Below are 15070 nucleotides of genomic sequence, written 5' to 3'. Positions count from 1 at the left end.
TTATGACATTTTTCGACGTTATCTTCTCTTTTCGAACTCATGTCTTTTTACATCTCGTCAAACAAAGAGTTTGTGTGTGTCAATAATGTGTTAAATATATTATGGATATATATTTATGTATATTAATAGAATATTAACCAATTAAAACCGTAAGGAAAATATGTTCGGTTATTATTTAATAATAATAATANAAAAAAAAAAAAAAAAAAAAAAAAAAAAAAAAAAAAAAAAAAAAAACAACGGAGTACTGCCAGATAGCGTTGTAAGCCCTACACAGTTTTGTATATCACACGTTGTAAAGTTGGCCGATGACGTGCCTTCAAAGCAATACATATTTTGAAACTTTAGGGAGATGTTAAAATTGATCTCAACAATCTAAAAAAACCGTAATATTTATCGGATAGCTATTTTTTCTGAAATAGTACTGGTATATTACCAATATCTTTGTTCATATTTTAAGATAATAGTAATGACAATCCATTATATTTAGTGGTCTATTGACCAAATTACTTTTTTCAATTAATTAATCTTTTTATGTAAGATTTTGGCTGAAATGAAAAAGTTAATGCCACGAGCGGGATTCGAACCCACGACCTTCTGCTAAATACGCCGCTGTTCTACCACTAGAGGTCAGGAATATCAACCTTCCATTGTAAGGTTATTATAAAAACGATTTGCTTTGTTAGCTAGGTTAAGAAAATATGTTCACTGTCGTAAGAAGTATGACATTCAGTGTCGTAAGTAATGGAAATTTTACTTTATGAGAATATTCTATTTTTATCAGCTAGTTTTCTTAAATTATAAATCCTTTCATTTGTTTTTAATATGTTGTAATTTATCTAATCAATATGTTCTAGTTGTGAAACAGAATCTTTTTCTTCGGCTTCGTTTAACGTAATTTCTTGTTGAGATGAATGGCTTTTATGATAATTTTGTAAAAGGACGTCGATAATCATTGAATATTCGATTTCATAATGAGCCCACTGGCTGAGCGACTTTTTTACGATTGATTTCTCTAAACAGACCATTTATATTTAAACGCTGCGAAGTTCGCGACTTTCAAACGGTTAGATTCGAGAAGAAAACAAGATTGGGTATATTTACAAAATTTCGAGCATCATTAAAATTTAATTTAGAGTTATACGACCTTCGGACTGTTAATTAACTTATAAATAATTTGTAAGCAATTCCTTTCTCGGCGCTAATTGAAAATCCCACCCCTTGCTCTCGCATACGAATATAAGTACAACGATAATAGCAACTCTGGCAAGTTCCTTTTTTTAAATGTTTCGCTACGTTACTTTTGGAGCAGAGTTTTTCACAAATTTATTATTAAAAGTAAAATAATTAGTTAATTAAAAAAATATAAAAAGATAGAAACAGAGTTCGAATATGGTAATCTATATATTGATTAAATTACCTTTCAAAATAAGTTTAACGAAAATCGTTTAATTTATTAAATCAGAAATAATAAAATGCTAATAATAATTAATAATAATTATACAAAATAATTGATTTGTATAATTAATACTGGTTTAGTAATTAATTGAATTAATCAAAGTACATTATGTAAAATTAGAGAAAGGTTGCACCATGATTAATTGAAGGGAGCAACTCCTCAACTGTACAGAGAGCGTGTAGAATTGCCGACCAAGGATCGTGCATGAGCATGGCAGCGAGACCTGTGTCTCCTGCTCCGATTTATGGCGGAAACAGGGTTATTTTATTGCACGTGGTTTTGTGTCACTAGCGTGTGTTGAGAGGGAATGTATTTATTGGCGTGAGTGTATAGTGCGAAAGAGCCGATGGCGGAATATGGAGTCATCAATCAGGTTAGTTATATTAGAAGTGTAAAGGGTAATTGAGGAATATCGAGTTCACAACCAATTGAATGATTTGGTATGTAAATAGGAAAGAATGGATTTAAAAATGAGGGAGAGTGTGAATGGATTTCATCTAGGAATTGCACGCGCGTTGGGTGCTGAATGGCCTAGATGTTGACAGGACCTGGATCCCAACCTTGGCTGGACGGATAAGAACCAAGGTCTGACCACGAACTGCCAACATCCAAGGTTGGCGATTCTCGAGGCATGCCGAATGTAATTTATTTAACTTACAAAATCTCGAATTGCCAGTGGACTCCGACAAGTGATATGCTCAACTTCTCATGTGTGTATATGTGCATGAGTGTATATGTATATATCTCATATGCATGTGTGTATATGAGTACATACATGTGCAGATTTGGGCTAATATAAATGCAAATCCAACTCTATTTAGGGTACATTGTTATACAAACTTTTGACATTTTAATGAGACGACATTCTTATTTATTAATAATGATAAAGGTAAAGGGTAAGTATGTTGTTTAATCTTTTTTTGAAAAGTTTAATTTTACTCACAGTTTATTCATTTCAACTATTCGGATTTCAAGCTTAAAGTTCATTTCAGATTGAAGCATCCTTCAACCTGACGAAGAGCTTTAAGTTTTATTTTAAACCATTTATGTTTTAGTGATCAATTGACCAAGTTACTTGTTTTAATTAATCATTCTTTCTATGTAAAGTCTTGGTTGAGATAAAAAAGTCAGTGTCATGAGTGGGATTCGAACCCACGACCGTCGGCTGAATACGCCGCTACTCTTCCAGTTGAGCTATCGTGACTTCAATCCTCTCTGGTACCAACTCTCCATCTCAACCTACATCCGTTCGAATTTTCCCTCTTTTTGCCATTTTCAAACGTATAATCAGGATTGGATTCTCAGCATTTATGAAGTGGCCACGGGGAGCTGTTTAGTGAAGTGATACTTCTTTTACTTATAAAATGTTAATCCATTTACGTTTTACTGGTCAATTGACGATCGATCCTCCTGGCCACCAACTCTCCATCTCAACCTACAACCGTTCGAGCTCAAGTGGTAGAGTAGCGGCGTATTTAGCCGAAGGTCGTGGGTTCGAATCCCGCTCATGACACTGACTTTATTTTAAACTTGAAATCCGGATCGTTGAAAACAACAATCTGTTAGTAAGATCCAACTTTTCCAAAAAGTCAGTCTTATTTATTTGTTTGTTTAGAAATATGTATTTAACGGATTGATAGTCTTATCTACAAAGCCTTTCTTTAAAAAAAATTGATTGTTTATCGTGAAATACATTGAACGTTGTAATTTTTAATTCCAGACATTTGATACAATCTCTCAGAGGAATTAAAATTTGCATGAGCACTGTTACTTTTATTTTGTATTTTTTGAATGTACGTTATCAGGAAAGTTGTATCGTCAAAGAACGGGATTAATAACAAAATAGATTAGATAAATTAAAACATGATTTCCCTTGGCGGCTCTTTTAAAAGATATCTCTGCTATTCCGACCAATTTTCTTTGAGTTTTAACATAAACCCCCGATTTGTTATCATGAAACGTTGATTAATTCCTTGAAGCCCTGTTTTGAGTTTTATTTTAAACTCTCAAAGGCTTTCAGAAATTGCCTGTTACTTAGATATTTTCAATTTAAAAAAAGAAGCCTTTTGTGTTAAACTCTGAAAATGAATAAAGAGAAGAGACGTAAAAGAATCGTTATTTCTAATATGCCAACATCAGAAATGAAGTGGCCCCTTTGTCATATCAGCCGAGAAATTTCGATGAATGCGGACAGAGAAATTCTGTCCATTTCCAAATGTTAAAGGCTCTCAAAGGTTGGCGTTACCAGACCTTCTAACGTCAATTTAACAATAGATGTTGTAGCCGATACCCGTTAAAACTTCATTAATGTTTAAACTAATCTGCTAGTAATAAATATAAAAAATTAGGCGTGATAAATTGACCTAAATAAAGTAATACAACGTCCTTTGCTATTGAACGGAAAATAAGCCAATCGCTACAGAATTTAATGTTTACCTGGGTGGGACAAGCCTTACAGCAATTACAAAAGCTATTTATCTTACTTAATTACAAATTACTACAACTCTCGATCGATTATTTCCTGTTTAACTACTTAACATGATCAAACAGGTATTCGCAATCACGAATTATTAATTCTGTACGCGTTATTCGTGCTTGTTATTGTTTCCATTAAATTTCGTTGTCCGATTGACCAAATAACTTATTTCAATTAATTAATCTTTATGTATGGTATTGGTTGAAATGAAAAAGTTAGTGTCACGAGCGGGATTCGAACGCACGACCTTCAGCTAAATATGCGGCTGCTCTCCCACTTGTCACGATAGCTCAAGTGGTAGAGCAGCGGAGTATTTAGCCGAAGGTCGTGGGTTCGAATCTCGCTCTTGACACTAACTTTTTAATTTCAACCAATACCACACATAAATTAATTGATTAATTTGTCCAAATTAAAAAGAAAAGAAAAATTAAATATACATATAATAAAAATTTGTTCATAAATGTGCAAATATATTGAAAGCCTCCTTCTAACAGACATTAAAAACATTGAGAAACAATTTACAGTGTTCATACTACAGTGTTTTACAACTACATTTCATTTTAGTTATTAGTAAAATAAATAGTTGTTAAAAACATATCGTATTAAATTATCACTTTACAAAACGCTCTAATTGCCTTTTTTTTAATTAAAAGTCTTTTTGCACAGAGAAAAAGAATGATAAACGCACGATTTAGTGGCAGAAAGAAGAAAAAGTGCCTCAGTTATTCATGGATATTCCGAGGATTTCCTCGAGTGGGAACTCGTTCCAATATCTCTGCTCCACTTCCTCCGATATTAAACTGCGTGTCGAATTCAGACTGACACTGGTGGATGTCCCTCCGTCCTGCGGTCTCCAGATAGCGTTTTCCACATGAAGGGTTGAAAATTGCTTTATATATTTAAAAGAGGGTGGCGTGAGGTATTCGGAATTAAAATATTCGACTGGTCGCTGAAAAACATTTCTTTCCCATGCATTATAAACGACTTTTGTCAATGGGCAACAATTTTCTCCAAGATTTATACATTCAACAAAATTTAAATATATAACTAAGATAAATGACATAAATGTGTGGTTTTTAGTGACCGTTAATTAAAGATTATTTGGAGATCGTGAGATGAAATTATACAATGGTAAGAATTAATTTTTTCACATCTTACATGTTATTTGTATAATTTAAACAATGTTTATAAATCCCAGGTCTTGAAGATGATCTCAATAAAGATCGAAACGTTGGCACGATAAAGAAAATGTTTTTCTAAACCTACATCACACCAGACAGCATCTCTGAGATAAATTTATATGCTAAAAGACCAATTTATAAATGTAACCCTTTTAATTCTAGTAAATACTGCTTTTTAAAAAAAGCAATTGTACAAATAGTTTAAATTAAATCATAAAATGATATCACCCAGTTATTGTAGCTTGCTGTGTTGTTTTTTATTTTAATTTTATTCATTTTTTAAATGGCTTTATTTTGGAGTATTAGCTAGAGCAAATTATCCAATAACGGATTTGTTGTCTGTTTATAGAGGAAGTAGAGCTTGCAAAAAAAAAGGCAATGGCGACCGTGGGAATTGAACCCACGACCACGGGGTTTACAAGCCGAGTGTCAATCACATGTGCAACTCGGCCACCGATGGTCTCCCTATAATATAGTTAACTATTTTTGGTTATTATTATATTATTATTTCAGAACGTAAAAATTTAGTGAGTATTATTACCTTTTTTAAAAACAGGCTAAATGTAATAATATAAAAACTTTAGGATCTTATTTGATCCTAAACAGTTAACTAATTATTGAAGCGTTTTCTGAAAACATTTTTGGAAAGATTGCAGGTTGAAGATGAAGGATGGAGTAATTTTTAATTTTCCAGAGATGTTTTCTAATGTCTTAGGACTAATGAGATAAATCGATAGCTTTAAAAGAAAACATCTCAAGTTGATCAATCTTCAATACTAACTCCAGCACTTTCCTAGGGTTCGACCCTAGATTCCGCTTTATGTTGTTTTTAATATTCAGCATATATTTGTTTTTCAAATCGTTTCAAAACTACGTGGATGTTACAATTTGGGATGAGAAGATTTAAATGCGCGGAATGTTTCGCCATGTATTGTCTTTTCTACTAATTTCGTAGTTGCTCACTCTCGATGTACAGTTCATCTAAGCGGGCTTTAGTAATGATTGAAACAATGTTATCAAAGTGCAAATAGATTCATTGATCAAATAGCAATTCTAAGGTAACCAGCTAATCTCCTCTTCAACAATTGACCGATTAAATTTTTATCTATTCACCTTAGTTTGACCTAGATTATTGATAAATTTATAACTAATTAATTTTTGAATTATGTTTATTCTTGAATTTATGTTTGAACATGTTACATCACAAATAATTAAAATACCTCTGTCTATTGTTAGAGCAAAAGTAAATGCCATGGCAAAATGTTTTTATTCCATGTCAATATAGGAAATATTATTGAATGTTTACATGTAGAAAATGTTTGTATCTCTGATCGGGTTTGTATGGATTTATTTGTATTCTACCTAGCTGTTTTTATGAATTATCACATATAGGTGTTATTGGATCAGACTGACAGAGAAACAGCCTGTGAGGATATAAATGCAGTCCTAAATCAAAAGTTTTGGCACTAAGGGTGGAAATGTTGCTAAAGGCGGAAAATAGTAAGCTCCGCATTAATGTATTAGTTATCATTTAGGGTCAAAAAAGAAGTTTGAGCCAACTGCAGTTTCGAGTTTTGTAAAAACACCGAGTCTAAAGGCAGATAGACAGATCATCAACATCTATTAAATTGCTACCTACATATTGAAAGATCCTTGGCTTCAGACAGAACAATTCTAACTAAAATGCTTAGAATTTGTGACGTTTATAGATCAAGATGAACAAAAATCAAAGTCGCGGGGGTGTACCACTTGTTTCTTCCAGAATCGTTTCCGGTGCAACCTTGATCTTTGGTGGTGCCTATCTCGTTTCAAAATAGTTATGATAAAATTACATTATCTAAAAATAGCTCTAGCCGTGCTCTTGTACGAAATTACAAATTAATAAAAATAACTGGGTGGGTAGTGGTCGGAATATCGAGTACCCCACAGACCCACCAAACTAAGATACTTATCTCTTTGTGTGTTTTTGGTAGAATGAATGTATTTATTGGCGCGAAAGTGAATGTGTATGGGTGGGTTGTGCAGAAATATTGAGTACTCCACAGACCCACCGATTTAGGTTAGTATTAGGCTATAATATCTTTTAGAATGAATGGGCGGAGGCACTCGTCAGTGGCTCCGCATTTTTTTATTTGTAAATCGGTTACTGTTTGAGTGAATGTATTTATTAGTGCGATAGTAGTGTATGCATGGGTGGGTCTATGGTGGAATATCAAGTACCCCATAAACCCACCACCTAGGTTAATGTTTTAGATTAATTGTAATTTTAATTGTACATAATGTATGGATGTATTTATTAGCGTGAACGAGGGCGGGTCTTCAGAGGAATATCGAGTACTCTGAAACCCGCATAAAGGCTAGGTTTCAGAGCCTTTTCACCACGTGTGGGAGGGCTAAAAATGTAGAAATAACGTCCCAGAACACAACCAGAAAGATCGCCAGACTTTCTACAGAAAAGCTAATTTAAAAAATAAATAAATAAATAAAAATAAATAAATTTATAAAACGTGAGGTGGAAGAAATGTGAGGTGCCGGCAATAGCCCAGGCAGCTAGCCGGCCGAAAAAAAAATTAAAAAAAAAATAACTGAGGCGGGGTGAGTACGTTGATTTACTTTACGTAAAGGATCAATTATGTTTGAAAAAACAACACTTAAACTCCTTATGGTTTTAGAAAATAATGATCGCGTTGATTCCATATCCGTATTAGGTGTTTATCCGGAAATTATTGCACTAAGTTTAGAAGCAGGTGTCGGGGGATCTCGACAACACCTAGGATTATTGGCCGTATCCACAAGGAGGCCAGATAGCATCCCCTTTCCAAAGGTGTTATTGCACAAGTTCCTGAAGGGTGCAAAACATTCTTGTTCAAACAATTCAATCACGGCACTTTCGGCTCACCGTCAGGGAATTTCTTTAGGCATCAGTTAGGTTGAAAGAGAACTTTACTTAATTGAAGTCCGCTTATATCTTTGATTTTAGTTGAAGTTTCATTTGCTAGTAAGACTTCTTTCCCCTTACAATCTTTTTAATTGATGATGTTAAAATTATAAGTGTTTATTAATAATATAAAATAAAGAATCATCTCCACATTATGGACAATAAATGATGAATTGTAATTAATATTATACAGTTCAAGGTAAATTTTACTTTATATTTAACATTTTACAATTCGTACAAGTTTTCATGAAATCCGGCTCCTAAGAATTTGGTGTTCCAACATTAAAATATTTAGCTATTCCATTTACATATAAAATGAAATTCAGTGACTTTACACATCTCTCATTCAATATAGCCACAGCAATTGTATAAAACAGACCATTTGGCTGAACAGGCTAAATACAATTTAAAAGTGTGTTGTGTTTAGTGACCGTGACGAATCAAGATGACACCTGTGTTCAACTTTCAGGGTGATCCGACGGACGGAAATTTAAACGGAAACTTAGCGTTATTATAATTTCACAACAATATAAGTTACTCTTAAAGACTCAAATATCAAATTTAATTACTTATCGTAAATCATCGTGAGAATAAGGAAAAGCGTCGTTTTCTCTATATATATCGGGGTAAATTTGGGTGAACGGGCTAAATACAATTTAAAAATGTCTGGTGTTTAGTGACCGTTACTTGATGATTATGTGGAGGTCGTGAAATGCGGTCTGCTGTGGCGTAGGTTTTAGAAAAACATTTTTTTTATTGTGTCAACGTTTCGATCTTTATTGAGATCATCTTCAGGGCCTGGGATTTATAAATATAGTTTAAATGTTACAAATACATGTAGGATGTAAAAAAATGAATGAAGTTATACATTGCTAGAAGATTTTAGATTAAAAAAAAGAATTTATACAATGCTAAATTTTTTTTAGATTCAATCAAAATATTTGTACTCAAGTACCGTATAAACTTTGAATAAATTGTATAAATTGATTAATTTTTTCACATTTTATATGTATTTGTAAAATTTAAACAATGTTTATAAATCCCAGGCCCTGAAGATGATCTCAATAAAGATCGAAACGTTGGCACGATAAAGAAATGTTTTTCTAAAACCTACGTCACACTAGACCGCATCTCTCAACCGCCAAATAATCAATTTTAAAGATTAATACATTTATATAATTATATTTAAAGTGGAGATCTGATGAGATTGTAGTTCTTTCGCATCATCAGCTTCAAATGTACTGTGTTCTCAAGGCGACACCTGTGTTCACTTTCAGGGTGATCCGACGGACGGAAATTTAAACGGAAACTTAGCGTTATTACAATTTCACAACAATATAAGTTACTCTTAAGGACTCAAATATTGAATTTAATTACTTATCGTAAATCATCGTGAGAATAAAGAAGCGTTGTTTTCTCTATATATTTCCGGCTAAAAAAGGATAACCAAAATCGTCGTTTACAAGAAGAGTTTTATTGTGTGCTAAAGGCTTTGTTGGATTTGGCCGACAAAGCTCATTTGAAATTCAAGCGATCTTGGCAGGAGCTCCCTCTCAAACTGAATTAAACTTAGTTGAGCTGAGTCGATTGTTACATTTGAGCCACAAACTACATATCCCTTCCAATCACAATCCTCCTACGCACCGATGAAAAGTTCTTACCACCAATTTTCCAAACTCAACTTTTATACAATGCTCGCCCTGTTGAAAAATCGGGTTGTACATGTACATTTTATCTCTAGGTCTCCCAGAAAATCACGATGGGATTTGTTTTTGACTTCATAACTTCTACTTCAAATCAAAATATATGAAGTACTTCCAAAATTTCGTTTTTAGAAACAAATTTATCAGTGGGGTACAAAATTAAAAATTAACGCACTTCATGCATTAAATACCGTTAATATAAATTTTGCTGATTATTCGATAAAGAAAATGTTTTTCCAAAACTTACGTCATACCAGATCGCATCTAACGATCTCCCAATAATCATTAACTAACGGTCACTAAACACCACACATAAATTTTACTTTTCTTCAAAATCGATTGTATTATTTTTTCAATATCCTAAATTAAATTCAATAATTTAAATTTCTCTTCTGTACCTTATAACGTAGAATTTTTTCCTTCTTAAATACTTTCTACATAAATTTTTAAGATTTTTTTCAATACAGAATACAAAAGCTCTATGGTATCAGCATTATACCAAAGTAATAATTTGATTTAAATTGTTATCCGCATAAAGATGTATGGTTAGTACATTAATTTACATCCATTGGATATGCAAGTCTTTCCTAACTATTAATAACAGAAATTTACCAAATTTTCCTAAGGCAATTACCATGTCTCTTCAAGACAATAATTTAACCATCGAGTAAAATTTCTTCCAATATTAGTTTCCAATTTAATTTTTGAAAAAACAATTAAAGAAGATTAGATAAAGCTCTTCACCCTGGAGATAAATCACGGAGTAAATTGAAAAGGATTTTTCGATCGAACGAAATAACGTTATTTCTAGTAGATAATTTTCTCCCTTCACATAATTAACTTAACGAGACATTACAATCTAATCGGAAGCTATTTGCCGGAAAATTGGTCTCGTTCCAGCAACGGAAACAAAATCTTTCTAAAAAGAAAACTAATTAAGCCGATCTTTTGGAGAAAAAATAATTAACCATGTTATACGCATTTCTGCGCTTAAGGAATGCTTTTAATACTCAAAGACCTCAAGATTTGAAATAATTAAATTTTGAAATTACTAAAAGTACGACAAAACAAATGCATAAGAAGCTACAATACGAACTCAATGGGCGTTAGGGGAAAAACTCTTATAAAAGTGGTTAGAATTTCAAATGAATCTTCTTATCTGTGTATTTTATGCAAGATTAAAAATTCAGAGAGAAAACACAAGAATAAAATAAACTGACCTGAACTGTACCAGATTTACAATGAAAAAAAGGTGATATTTATAAATCAATAAACCCAAATTGGAAAAAAGCTCATTTCTATTCTTACAATATTAATCAGCATTTTTTACTGCCCAGCAATGCCCGTAATGTGTTATAAACACAAAATCTGTTTATTCAATAGATAATTGCATTTGTTTCTTTAAATGTTCTGAGAATCTTAATAATTGGCTACTGAATTTTTATTTTATGTGGTGTTTAGTGACCGTTAGCCAATGATTATTTGGAGATCGTGAGATTCGGTCAGGTGTGACGTAGGTTTTAGGAAAACATATCTCACTGGCACTTTCAACACGACAGACAAAAATGATACATCTACGCAGAAAACAAACACTTTGAGCTCTGAAGATGATCTCAATAAAGATTGAAACGTTGGCACGATAAAGAAAATGTTTTTCTAAAACCTACGTCACACCAAACCCCATCTCACGATCTCCAAATAACGAATTTTATTTGTTCATATCCGTTGCGCTTATTCCAGATTATTATTATTTTATTATCTTAACACTGGAGTTGAAAAGTAAATTGACGACAAATTTTAAAGAATTTTACCTTCTCATCCTCCTTCTCCTCAAATAAGCCAATTATTTCTTACAGTTATTTAAACGTTAATTCTATCCACGATTTTAAATGAAATTTGCATAGGCCAAAAAATCCACCACCAAGGAAATTCTTCTACAAATGTATATTAATTTCTTCTTTATTCTCCTAAATATATGATTTTAATTACAAACTGGATAAAATTGATTTATTTTTAAACGTCAGTACATAATGGCGATAATCGTTTGATCGTTAAAATTGTTGTACTAATTAATTATTGATAATAATAAATTATTAGTCTCTGTTTAATATTGATTGAAATCATGTAGTTCTCAGTATTGTTATTTTTAGATACATTTGTATTAAAGCTTAGATGTTTCATATAAGCATAGAGAACCTACGTAGTATTCATGTTGTTCCATTGCAGTTGGCAAACTGGAAATCCACGAAAATATTTAAAATCAATGCACATAATTTTTTACGTTTCATGAAGAAGTTCTGGAAATAATATTCTGAGAAACTTCCACATGAAAACTTTGGCTATTTTGGAAGCGAGAAAAAAAAAACTTCAGATATTCTACAATAATTGAACACTATTTCCTTACGAGCTTTCAAAATAAAATAATTCTTGTTTCTAATACTTCTTTCTAATAATTTTGGAACAATCAATTAATCTAAGATAAAACATTTGATCTTTAATGTTGATTTTTTGTCGTGCAAAAGAGGTGATCGTAAAATGCATCAAACAGGGCCTAAAGTAAAGTTTTGAAAGATGGCTTTGATTTTGTTGGATTGTAGGGTTTTTAAGTAAAAAAACCATTCGAAACCAGCCAATTTGTCAACTTAAGGAGCATTGTCATTGTTTCTTCTGAATATAGACCATGTAAGAAAAGCGATATCAAGGCGCATTGAATTGGCTTAGGTATGGGTGCAAAAAGGCCGTTACGTTTGTGGTTATCATCTTCATTTCCTTGTCTGATAAGCGACTCTTCACCGCTTCTCGTTTTACTTCATTCTGAATACAAAATGGTCGTGTAAGAAAGGAAATACCGCTCATTATACTGACACATATACGATACCAATTGTATAACATTATACATAGAAGACAGAACGTTTTTAATTTTTTTTTGATTTTGTGTTTAAGGAAGGAATTATACTAATTGATGCAATGCATTTATTTTTCAGATTCTAAACCTACTACAAATTACTCAAGGAAAGGTAAGCCAATATAGTGATTTACAATCTCACAAACGTAATGTTAATGAAAATTTTTCACCTACTAGTTTTTCCAGTCTTTTTACAGATAATATAAAAGTGTAATTACATTTGTGATAATTATTTTCAATAATATGTGATATCGCATTATACTATAATTTCAGCGTAACAAACAAAACTCACTCTAGAGACGAATTACTTTGGAAATTATTTGGTACTCAAAACGAATCCCTCCGGTTTTTTGCCATTCTATGTCTGCTGGAAAATTCGAAAACCGTTGTTAAATCTCTAGAGTGTTTTAATTGGACCCTGCCAGATGAACGATTTCCAGTTTGTCCCCTATTATTCGACCCTACCGGCGAATTTTTTTCAAAAGGCTAATTTTTCCCAGGAAAACTCTCTTGATTTCGGACTAACAATCGAAGAGGCCAATTACAGGAAAAAAAACAAGTTTGATATGCAATGTTTTATTTTGCGATTCATCGTCTGAAACAAACCACTAGGGGTGTAATTGAATTTCAGATTCTTTTGATTAATTTGTTTTTTTTCCCCAAATCATAAACGTTGTTGCATGGTTACGTGACTGGAAATCTTTTTATTAACAATTATAATACGAGTAAGTTGTGTTTAAAAACACAATCATCACAACGCTCCCACACGATATTATTTTTAATTAAAAGTCGTTGGCTTTTCTTCGAGTTATTTTACTTCTGAAGACAAATATCGTTGTCTTAACTCGGCGAACCACCCCGGGCCAAGCTTCTGCATCGTTTACTGTAAGAAGAAGAGAGAAGATTTTTCTTTGTACGTGACTGGTTTATCTCCATCTTGAAAATGGAACAGTATACAGCAAAAGTCCTTATTTTCTACCTTTCCTTAGGAAACAACTATTATACATGTCACTAACTTACAACTATTATGCATAGTGGAATGGATTTAATAAACGCATAATTAATTCGAGTAACAAAAATTCAAACCCAATATCTAAAAAAAGTATTTAATAATAAAATACGAGACAAATTAACGCCCTAAAGCTTTCCGATGAGATTACATTAATATGCTTACAATGACTCAATACATTAAACCAAACACTAAAAAAATAGAACGTACTGTTTTGATTTTCTTGTCCTTTTGATTTTTTTAAATGAATAAAATACAATTTTTATTACAATTATAGAATTTTTAGTACTTTCTGTATAAATAAATGTATTCGAGATTTGAAAAAACTGAATGGCTCAGAATCAGTATTGTAAAACTAGCGTTTTTAATGAACTATAAAAATTAAAATTTTTTTTGTTATGTATAATTTATGGATTTCCTATTAATTTAAGGTTTTTTCTTGGTTTTAAATGAAATAAATAATTTCATATAGCATTTTCTATCAATATTTTCTTATTTAACATGTAATTATCGGTATATACAAGCTGATTACGCGATTCGCAATTAAAAGAACGATTAAATGCTAAATTATTACTGTTCCGATTCTACTTGTGGGACGGCAACAGAATTGAGGTTAAATCGATCGGACAGCAACAATGGTTAACCACTTGTTTGTGTGGAGCCAATCCGGATTCCGCTCAATGTTCTTTCAAGGTGGACATCCGAACTTAAGATACAAAGAAATTATTCGAATGTGGTATTTTGCATTAGTTTAGGTCTAATTGTGCATATACATACTTGAGGTATACTGGTCAATAGATTATTTCAAACTATAAACAGAGAAAACATGTATTTTGTATACATATCGTCCATTGTCGTTGACTGTCGGCCTTTATGATAAATATTGAAATAAAGTGATCAGGGATGAAGCCGTGTAGGTGAAAAAAACCAACTTGTTTTTCTGCTGTCGAGCTGTATTTGACGCCTTCCTCAGAACTCTATTTAATTACAATCAGTATTACCTTACAGATTACATCTATAAAATTATAATGATAAATCAACAACTTACTTGAAAAACTTTTTAAAAAAACTTTATAAATAGAAGGGGCCGGATAGCTCAACCCAGACCACCAGGAGAGATAACAACATGTTATCAATCTCACACAACAATGATACCAATGGCTTACAAATTGTCCTAAAGTAATTTTCTTTTGTTACAGAGATTTATCACGCTAACAATTTCACATATAACAATTGCCATTTATAAATAATAACAATACATAAATTTCTAATAAACTAATGAATAAATGAAAACAATAGAACAAAACAACCAACAATGAATATTTTAGTTAAGAACATAGCTATAAATAATACTCAAGTTAGAGATATCAACTCAAATTACAAGCTTTATTGTCAGCTT

The 15070-nt window shown here is 32.0% G+C and overlaps 1 protein-coding gene across 5 annotated transcripts in view; it reads left to right on the top strand.

Annotated features, from left to right (window-relative positions):
- The window catches only part of LOC106672833 (cadherin EGF LAG seven-pass G-type receptor 1-like), a 238468-nt gene that overhangs the window by 18377 nt on the left and 205021 nt on the right, over window positions 1-15070 (top strand). For all 5 annotated transcript variants that reach the window (XM_024226475.1, XM_024226474.1, XM_014404570.2 and 2 more), the window contains exon 2: window positions 12742-12774. The gene's annotated coding sequence lies outside the window, so the exon portion shown is untranslated. The remainder of the gene's footprint in view (window positions 1-12741; window positions 12775-15070) is intronic.

Source organism: Cimex lectularius, unplaced genomic scaffold, assembly GCF_000648675.2.
Source record: "Cimex lectularius strain Harlan isolate CLEC.00 unplaced genomic scaffold, Clec_2.1 scaffold143, whole genome shotgun sequence".
Lineage (NCBI taxonomy): Eukaryota > Metazoa > Arthropoda > Insecta > Hemiptera > Cimicidae > Cimex > Cimex lectularius.
The sequence above is the reverse complement of the archived record's forward strand: the minus strand, read 5'-3'. Positions and strand labels throughout refer to the sequence as shown.